The sequence below is a fragment of the Lolium rigidum genome, unplaced genomic scaffold (genome assembly GCF_022539505.1).
Source record: "Lolium rigidum isolate FL_2022 unplaced genomic scaffold, APGP_CSIRO_Lrig_0.1 contig_34417_1, whole genome shotgun sequence".
Taxonomy (NCBI): domain Eukaryota; kingdom Viridiplantae; phylum Streptophyta; class Magnoliopsida; order Poales; family Poaceae; genus Lolium; species Lolium rigidum.
Window position 1 is genome coordinate 92,045 of NW_025900275.1, and position 9,948 is coordinate 101,992.

General features: G+C 56.7%; 1 pseudogene; it reads left to right on the top strand.

Annotated features, from left to right (window-relative positions):
* Positions 1 to 998: 998 nt before the first annotated feature.
* Positions 999 to 6,212, top strand: LOC124681144 (annotated as a pseudogene).
* Positions 6,213 to 9,948: the final 3,736 nt, after the last annotated feature.

A 9,948-nucleotide genomic window follows, 5' to 3' on the forward strand; every position in this document is an offset into this window, starting at 1 on the left:
GTGATGCCCAATGGCTTGACTGCGGTAGTGTACCTACTCAATATAAATGAAATCCATGTGCCTGCTTTCATCCAGAACAAGACAATTTCTCACTAGCCGCTGCTGATGAACCCACGCTGTTTCCCCGCCACTTGGAAGAACGCTACCTCATACTACGACCAAGAAACCGTTACCCTGTTGACCGGCGTACCACTATGCGAACGTCACATTAGCAGATAATTATACTGGTGCTTTCCAAGTCGTTGTACAGTACTACGCAGTAGAGAGCGGAGAAATAGTACTACGTATATAGTTGTAAAATAGGATGAAAATGACGGGTTGTTCTTAGGCTGGGGGCAGCCAGGGACGATGTGGTGTTCATAGGCCAGCGAAACCTGACGAATGCTGATGGAAAAGATGGTCCTGTTGGCAAGCTGCCCAGGTTCCAACCTGACCCTATCCTCCCCATTGGTGCCGAGAGCTTTGATTGATCACATCAAGGTACAATCTCCACCTCCCCAGTGTACAGATGTGCAGTGTTGAATCAGGCAGCGCAAGAATACAAAGATACACAATGGATTCATACATCCGAACGGGTGCTGTACTTCCATTTGTCCAAAGTTGTCGTGCTTATCTATGCATCTGCCTCGGACTTGGTATGCATACAACGACGCAAGAAATAAAGTAATGATACTGTGAAATTGGCACACTGAAAACTTGTCACAGAGACAGTTGGGAAAATACTGACAAAGAAATATAGAGCAGGTAAAATTACAGTGCTTAAGATAGAGTAGAAGGGGAGCATCGAGATATTACAAGTGAGCTGACGGTAGGGTGATCTCGCAACACGCCAGCACGGCACAAGAAAACAGTTGCGCCGGCGTCGTATCCTAGGGCCGTCCGGCACTGGTGTCCAACCGGTGAGCATCAGAAGCTACACCCAGGGGTCCGGCCGCCCTTTTATCCAACCCAGCGCCACCTCCTGCCGCTTGAGCCTTGCAACGCGAAAACGCGCCTGCATGGCCGACTTCTCCTTCTCCCGCTCCGGCCCGCAGCCGCAGGGCCGGCGCCGCCCAGGCCCCTACACGACACCGGAGAACTCAACCTCCTTCACCAGCGGCCCTGCCCAGCGTGGACCACGGCGCCGGGGCCGCGGAGTCGTCGATGACATGTCGTGGCAGAGCTCCGTGGCATGGCAGCCGCAGCAGGACACGTCCTGGGCGCAGCCGCACGGCCTCGGAGCCGCAGTCGGGCCCTGGGGTCTGGGCGGGTCAGACACTGCGTCACGCCGCGGCCCGGCGCTGTTCCAGAGGACGGCGCGGGACTACTACCTGCAGCGCCGGTCCGGCACCCGGTTCCACCACGACCGCTCGTCCATAGCGTCGTCCGCAGTGCACCGTTCAGGTGTCAGCGGCATCGCCGGCAAGCGGCTGGAGCTGCAGAGCGTCGTGACGGACGCGAGCAAGGCCATCATCCTCGCCCCAGATGTTTCATTCGCCAGCAACGACGCGGACAGCGTCGCCGTTCCGGCCGCCCGTGCTGGCTCCGGCGCTGTGGTCAGGTACGGCGGTGGCGTGAACACGCCGGTCTCCCGTGAGGTCTCCTTCTCGCGCGACAACCGCAACAAGCTCTACGTCACCTCGGCCCCGCCCCAGCGGGAGCAGCCCAGCTTCGGGTACGATGTCAGCGCCACATCCTACAGCCAGAGTCGGTACTACAGCGAGGAGGACGGCGGCGGCGGCGGTGACTACGGTTACGAGGATGACGAGGACGACCTCGAGCCAAGGGCCGGGAAGCCGGTCAGCGTAACCGGGCTGTTCAAGTACTCGACGCCGCTGGACATTCTGCTCCTCGTGCTGGGGTGCATCGGCGCCATGATCAACGGCGGCTCGCTGCCGTGGTACTCGTACCTCTTCGGGAACTTCGTCAACAAGATCGTCACCTCCGACACGACGCAGATGATGAAGGACGTCAGGCAGATCAGCGTGTACATGGTGATCCTCGCCGTAATTGTCGTCATAGGAGCATACCTAGGTGAGCATATATTTTTTCTTGTTTCCTGCCATGGCACATTAGCTGACATATGTTCTTCTTGCTGAACCTGTGTTCGCGTTGGTGCAGAGATCATGTGCTGGAGGATTGTGGGCGAGCGGTCAGCGCTGCGGGTGCGGCGTGAGTACCTCAAGGCGGTGCTGCGGCAGGAGATCGGGTTCTTCGACACCGAGGTGAGCACCGGCGAGGTGATGCAGAGCATCTCCAGCGACGTTGCACAGATCCAAGAAGTCATGGGAGAGAAGGTACAAGAGTTAACTCAATGATTAAATTGCTGATGAAGCAGCGTACGTTGTTCATATCGCACAGAACATGGCAAAATGCTCCACCTGATTGTACTTACATAAATGATTAAATTGCTGACGAGACAGCATTGTTTACATCGCACAGAACAGAAATGGCTATCCTCCACCTGATTCGTTGTACGTGTGTAAATTAGATGGCAGGTTTTGTGCACCACGTCTTCACCTTCATCTTTGGCTACGTCGTCGGGTTCAAAACGTCATGGAGGATCGCCCTCGCCGTGCTTGCCGTCACGCCCGTCATGATGGCCTGCGGCCTCGCCTACAAGGCCATATACGGCGGCCTCACCGCCAAGGAAGAGGTAATTAGTTTCTTGCTCACTGATCGCTCATCATATCTATCTAGATTCTAGACCGAAGGAAGAGTTGGAGTCTGAACATGTCTACGACTTGCAGTCTGAACACCTTGTTTTATCACACCTGCAATCTGAACATTTTGTGTTGCTCTGCTGATCATGAAACAACTAGGCGTCGTACCAACCAGCGGGCAACGTGGCGCAGCAGGCGATCAGCTCTATCCGGACGGTGCTGTCGTTCGTGATGGAGGACCGGCTGGCCAACAGGTATGCGGAGTGGCTGCACAAGTCGGCCCCGATCGGCATAAAAATGGGCTTCGCCAAGGGTGCTGGCATGGGAATGATCTACCTGGTCACTTACTCCCAGTGGGCGCTGGCGCTCTGGTACGGCGCCAAGCTCGTCGCGCAGGGCGAGATCAAGGGGGGCGATGCCATCGCCTGCTTCTTCGGAGTCATGGTCGGAGGCAGGGGCCTGGCGCTGTCGCTGTCGTACTCGCGCGCAGTTCGCGCAGGGGACGGCAGCGGCGGGGCGGGTGTTCGAGATCATCGACCGGGAGCCGGAGATCGACGCGTACGGGACTGGCGGGCGCGCCCTGTCGGCGGTGCGGGGGCGGATGGAGTTCAAGGACGTGGAGTTCGCCTACCCGTCGCGACCGGAGTCGCTGATCCTGTACAACCTGAACCTGACCGTCCCGGCGGCGAAGATGCTTGCCCTCGTGGGTGTCAGCGGCGGCGGCAAGTCCACCGTGTTTGCGCTCATCGAGAGGTTCTACGACCCCACCCGAGGTACCAACATTCAAACATTGCCGTTTGGCGCGCTTGCACACATTGTAAGAACGATGGGACGATGATCGATCGGGTGGTGTCTGTGTAGGAACGATCACGTTGGACGGCCAGGATCTGGGGTCGCTGAACCTCAAGTGGCTGAGGTCGCAGATTGGGATGGTCGGGCAGGAGCCAATCCTCTTCGCCGTCTCCATCATCGAGAACGTCATGATGGGCAAGGAGAACGCGACGAGGCAAGAGGCCATCGCCGCCTGCACAAAGGCCAACGCTCACACCTTCATCCTAGGCCTCCCCGACGGCTACGACACGCAGGTAAATAGACCAAAACTGATTAAATATACAATATGGTATGCTTACAAATTTTGCTGATAAACAACTAATTTTTGTGTAATTTAGGTTGGGGACCGTGGGACCCAGATGTCAGGGGGACAGAAGCAGCGCATCGCCCTGGCACGCGCCATCATCCGCGAGCCGCGCATCCTGCTGCTGGACGAGCCCACCAGCGCGCTGGACGCCGAGTCCGAGGCCGTCGTGCAGCAGTCCATCGACCGCCTCTCCGTCGGCCGCACCGTACTCGTCATCGCGCACCGCCTCGCCACTGTCCGCAATGCTGACACCATCGCGGTGCTCGACCGCGGCGCGGTCGTCGAGTCCGGCCGACATGCCGAACTTATGGCCCGTAACGGCCCCTACGCCGGCCTTGTCAAGCTTGCATCTAACAGCGGCCGGGCCGAGCCAAACAACGCCGCGCCCGGCACCCCTGGAACTCCCGGTGCGGCAGGGTACAACAGCTTCATGGACAACTCCGGGTACGACGTGTCCATGTCCAAGTCGAGGTACGGTGGCATCCGCACGATCCAGGAGGAGGAGGCTGACACCAAGGACGCCCGCGATGGCAAGGGCGCCGCCTCATTCAGCGTCTCCGAGATATGGGAGCTGCAGCGTCGGGAAGGGCCGTTGCTCATCCTGGGTTTCCTGATGGGCATCAACGCCGGCGCTGTGTTCTCCGTGTTCCCGCTGCTCCTTGGCCAGGCCGTCCAGGTGTACTTCGACGCAGACACGGACAAAATGAGGCGGCAGATCGGGTATCTGGCCATGGCCGTTGTCGGCCTCGGCGTGGCGTGCATCGTCACCATGACTGGGCAGCAGGGGTTCTGCGGCTGGGCCGGCGCCCGGCTCACCATGCGCGTCCGTGACCGCCTCTTCCGCGCCATCATGCAGCAGGAGCCCGCGTGGTTCGATGAGGACGACAACGCCATGGGCGTCCTCGTCACGCGGCTCGCCAGGGACGCCATCGCCTTCCGCTCCATGTTTGGCGACCGGTACGCGGTGCTGCTCATGGCCGTGGGCTCTGCTGGCGTTGGCCTCGGCATATGCTTCGGGCTGGACTGGCGCCTCACTCTCATAGCCATGGCCTGCACTCCACTTACGCTCGGCGCCAGCTACCTCAATCTTCTCATCAACGTGGGCGCCAGGTCAGACGACGGCGCGTACGCGAAGGCCAGCAGCATCGCCGCCGGCGCTGTGTCAAACGTGCGCACCGTCGCAGCGCTCTGCGCCCAGGACGGCATCGTGGGCACGTTCAACCGTGCGCTGGACGGTCCCACGGCAAAGGCTCAGCGGAGGTCGCAGTACATGGGTCTCATCCTCGGGCTCTCCCAGGGCGCCATGTACGGCGCCTACACGGTGACGCTCTGGGCCGGCGCCAAGTTCATCACCCAAGGCAAGTCCACCTTCGGCGACGTGTCCAAGATCTTCCTCATCCTCGTCCTCAGCTCCTTCTCCGTCGGCCAGCTTGCCGGGCTCGCCCCCGACACCTCCGGCGCGCCGACGGCGATCGCCGGCATACTGAACATCCTTAAGCGGCGGCCGGCGATCAGCGAGGACGGCAAGAGGCGGGCGATCAAGGACGGGAAGCCGATGGACGTGGAGCTGAGGAAAGTGATCTTCGCGTACCCGTCTCGGCCGGACGTGACGGTGCTGAACGACTTCTCGCTGCGCGTCAAGTTCGGGAGCACGGTGGCGGTGGTCGGCGCGAGCGGGAGCGGCAAGTCGACGGTGGTGTGGCTGGTGCAGCGGTTCTACGACCCCCTCGGGGGAACCGTCATGGTCGGCGGCGTGGACGTGCGGGACCTGGACCTCAAGTGGCTCAGGGGAGAGTGCGCCATGGTGGGCCAGGAGCCGGCTCTCTTCGGCGGCTCCATCAGGGAGAACATCGGGTTTGGCAACCCAAAGGCCTCGTGGGCCGAAATCGAGGATGCTGCCAAGGAGGCTAACATTCACAAGTTCATCTCTGGACTTCCCCAAGGCTACGACACACAGGTACACAACGATTTAAATTTCCCACTCGTAGAGTAAAACTGCTCATATTGATTCAAACTATTAACATGAATTTGAAATGTTGACGTAATTTTCGTATTTTATTTTAACAATTCATAACATTGGGCAGGTTGGGGAGAGTGGAGTGCAGTTGTCAGGTGGTCAGAAGCAGAGGATCGCCATCGCACGGGCAGTCCTGAAGCAGTCGAGGATACTGCTCCTGGACGAGGCGAGCAGCGCGCTGGACCTGGAGTCCGAGAAGCACGTGCAGGAGGCGCTCCGGCGAGTGTCGCGGCGGGCCACGACGATCACGGTGGCGCACCGGCTCTCCACGGTGCGAGACGCCGACCGCATCGCCGTGGTCAGCCTCGGCCGGACAGTGGAGTTTGGCAGCCACGAGACCCTCCTGGCGAACCACCGCGACGGCCTCTACGCTGCCATGGTGAAGGCTGAGATCGAGGCGCAGGCGTTCGCGTAGCCGCACACACCCACTGATCACATTGTTCAACAATATGGACATTTTTGTTTATCTCTTGTGTGGTAAAATTTGTATTAACTTAACTAGGAACTCAATATATTATTTCTACGACAATCCTAGCTATAACTAGACCACCAGCTGAATAAACTATGCGGAAGTATACGGATTAGATGGAATGTCCATGTTAATTAGCAACCTATCAACTCCGGCCGGACGCCTGATAATAATGATACAGCGAACTGGGGAGAAAAATTAGGGAGAGAGTACTTTGCAAATTAGATGAGAGATCTTGTTTGATGAGACGGGCCAGCTGCTCTTCTCTGCTGATGGCATTAGTTAAGCAGATTGACGTGGCCACGGTATTAGTTGAGATGGATTTGGTGAGCAACCTGGATGTGGATATTGTCTCATAATTGAGCGGGTTATAATATCTGTTGTCGTGCTGGGCATTATTTGGGAAGAGCAAAATGACAATACAGGCCAGCTCCACAGACACCTCGCAGTAGGCCATATCCTGCGCTTATTTATAGATTTTCCAGTGCAGATTATGGCGTTCATTTGAAGAGGGGATCAGATCATGTAAAAGGTAGTAGCTGTTAAGGTTCAGATGAAAAGAATTAGTGGACTAAGTGCTCGAGACAGTGGATACCAAACCATCCGTTAGTTAGTTGTCATGCTATCCAGTACCAACCTTCCGTCATTAGCATATCTTGGTAAATTATACAGCAACGGAGTGGATATAAGTACATCTAACGAACTTTTGTGTAGTGAGTAGCAAATCATTGCGCCCTCACAATATTTTGTCGTTCCGGAGGAATAAAAACATCAATACTGTCATTTTCTATACAAGTTGACATTTCATCACAGCGAAGTTGCCATTTCAAGCATCGATTCTTAATTTCTTCATGAAATATAGCTCTTCCATTTCGTCAGTCTACCCTGATTACCACTAGTAGTAGCATATTCATAGAGAGAACTTGAAGTCCGATATAAGAAACCTAGATACGCGGCTTTGTAATTGCTAATGCTTAATGATAGGTGCCCATATTCTTGACGCGGTGGTTGACGGAGTAACTTCTTTCCATACTTTCCGATAAGCACCGACGGCACTGTGGACAATAAGTCATCTCCATTCAGCGATGAGCGATCCATAGTCCGGTAGGCAAAAAATTGTTGCAAGCACTCAACCCCTACGGCAACCAAAGTACCAAACCCAATCCATATTCGTGTCAACACGACAACGAAGGATCATTTAAAGTGTCGCTTCGTTCAGAAAAAGAGAAAAGTCCATATCATAATCCAAACTCGCAAAGGATCGAACCCTGAATTCTTAATCCTAGAAGTAAACACAATAAACTATCAAATCCTGGAACAAAGCTACTGGCACCATGTTAGCCTATGTATTAGGTGTATATATCTGTTGTACCTCCTCATGTATTGTACTATGACTTTTGGCCTTGTGCCTATATTTACACCGGAACCCCCACATATTAAGTGTGGGAGGCTTCCCCGTAAACCCTAACTACAGTTCTAGTGGTATCAGCCTAAACCCTACGCATCGCCTACTAACCCTAGCCACCGGTCCCGATCCAACCTCGTATTCCACTCAACTCCACCATGAACTCCACCTTCGGCGCCCTTGTGTCCGCCACCGCCAGTGCCACCGCCTTCGCCATGCTCCCAGCTGGCGCCCCCCGCACCACCTCCCCCGTCCTCCTCTCCTTCGACGCGGGGAACTAGACCAAGTGGGTGATCTACGTCCGCGCCTCCCTCAACCATGCTGGACTCAATGGCCACATCGACCACACCACTGCGACAACACCGACCGGCGGACCCTGGCTAGCCAACGACTACAACGTCCTCAACCACCTCCACTCCGCCATCGACGAGGATGTCGCCGACATGGTGCTCGCTAGCAACTAGACCACGCGCCTGATGTGGCTCGCCATGTACGAGCTCTTCTCCGCCAATAAGGAAAGCAAGGCTATATACCTCGACCACACCTTTCGCCAGCTCACCCAGGGCTCCTCCTCGATCACCGAGTACTTCCGCCCCCAGAAGCAGCTCGCTGACGCCTCGCTGACAACGAGTCCCCCGTCACCTTGGACCCGCATGTAATATCAACTTGGACTACAAGAAAGAAGACTCCAATTCGGAATCTACCAGGACTCTTGTAAACCCTAGCTTGGTTGCATATATAAAGCCAGACAGGAGCACCCCTTAGATCATATTCACAAACAGAAAACATACACGTGATACGCCTAGACATTGCAACCAGTAGATTAGAACTAGACTAGATACAACAACTCCACCTATGACGGCCCCTTGTACACATAGTATCATATCGTGGATTGCTAGCAGGACGTAGCGATCCTCCACCGCAGGGACATGAACCTGGGTACATCGTGCCTTCTCTCGCTCCCGGAATCTCCATCGTCGCCTTCCGTCAACCCTAAGCCCCTTATGATGGGAATTGCCGAGGATCCGCCTCATCAGATAGTTTAGTGTGATAATTTCGGGTATTAGGATTAGAGGGTTTGATTTATCTCCCATCTATGATCTTCGCTCTGAATAGAATTAGAGTGATGTGCTTTTTTAGATGAAGCAGTGGGCGGAACCTGGTCGAAGCAGCCCCTGGTCATCCCCCGTGATGACCTAGGGGAGAAACCCTAGCCCCTTCCTCCCTCTCCCCTTTCCCGTCCCTCCTCTACCGCCGTCGGGCAAAGCCCGTGTTGGCCAGCGGCGGCTGGTCTTTCTTTACCCGGGTGAGGCGGGTCGTGCGAGGCGGCGACCTTCCTTGGCGGCGGTGCTTCTCGGTGGAGGTCGCCGAGGCCTGGTGTGGCGGCGGCCAACGTGCTGCACCAGGGTCGTCCTCTCGCATATGGAGGCGGCAGTGGGTGGCAGCCCTCATCTGCACTGGCTCGTGGCGGTGGCGGTGGATGGAGGTGGCGCCAACCAGTGGTCTTGGCGTGGCGCGTGGGATGGCGTCGCCGATGGCGGGCGCGGTTGGTCAGCTCCTGAGGGGGTGCTTCCTCTCGCGGCGGTGTCACCCGTGTAGCTGTTGCCTGGAGCTTTGGGCCCGCTCGACCCATCTGGGCCTCTATTGGCCGACGTTGTGGTGGTGGTTGTAGGGAGACACAGTGGAGGTTGTCGGCGGTGTCTGTTGGGCACCGTAGCGGTGCCAGTGGCTGGCCTGACGGCGGTGGACTGGATCCCACCATCCAGTCCGGTCCGATGGTGATCTTGGTGGGCGGTGGTCAGCGCCTTCCACGGTTCCAACAACGTCTTCAGATTGGCTCTCTGCGGTGGTGTGGCCATCTGTTATGCCTATCTACGCGGTTCATCGAACATTGGGGTCGACAGTTGGGCTGGGAGAAATCCTTGTTTTTTGCGGACGACGACGACGCCCGCGGGTGCCATCTTCCTCCTTGGAGTCGTCACCGCGGACCTGATTCGTCTTCCTCGCATCTCAAGCACCGGGGGAAACCCTAGGTCCGGCTGCCGAATCGGGCGACGACGGCACAGGGTGTCGCTTCCTTGTTGAAGGTGTAGCGTTGCTGCGTTGGTGGCTCGTGGAGTCCCTGTAACTGCGGGTGGTGTCGGTGTTGGCAGGTCAATGTACTCTATGGATGGTGCTTCTTGGTTAACGACTTGATCGGGCGTAACTCGGGTTTTGGGGCTCTGTGCCCCGCCCCTCGCCATTGATGGTGGGTGATGGTGCAAGGCAAGCTTTCGT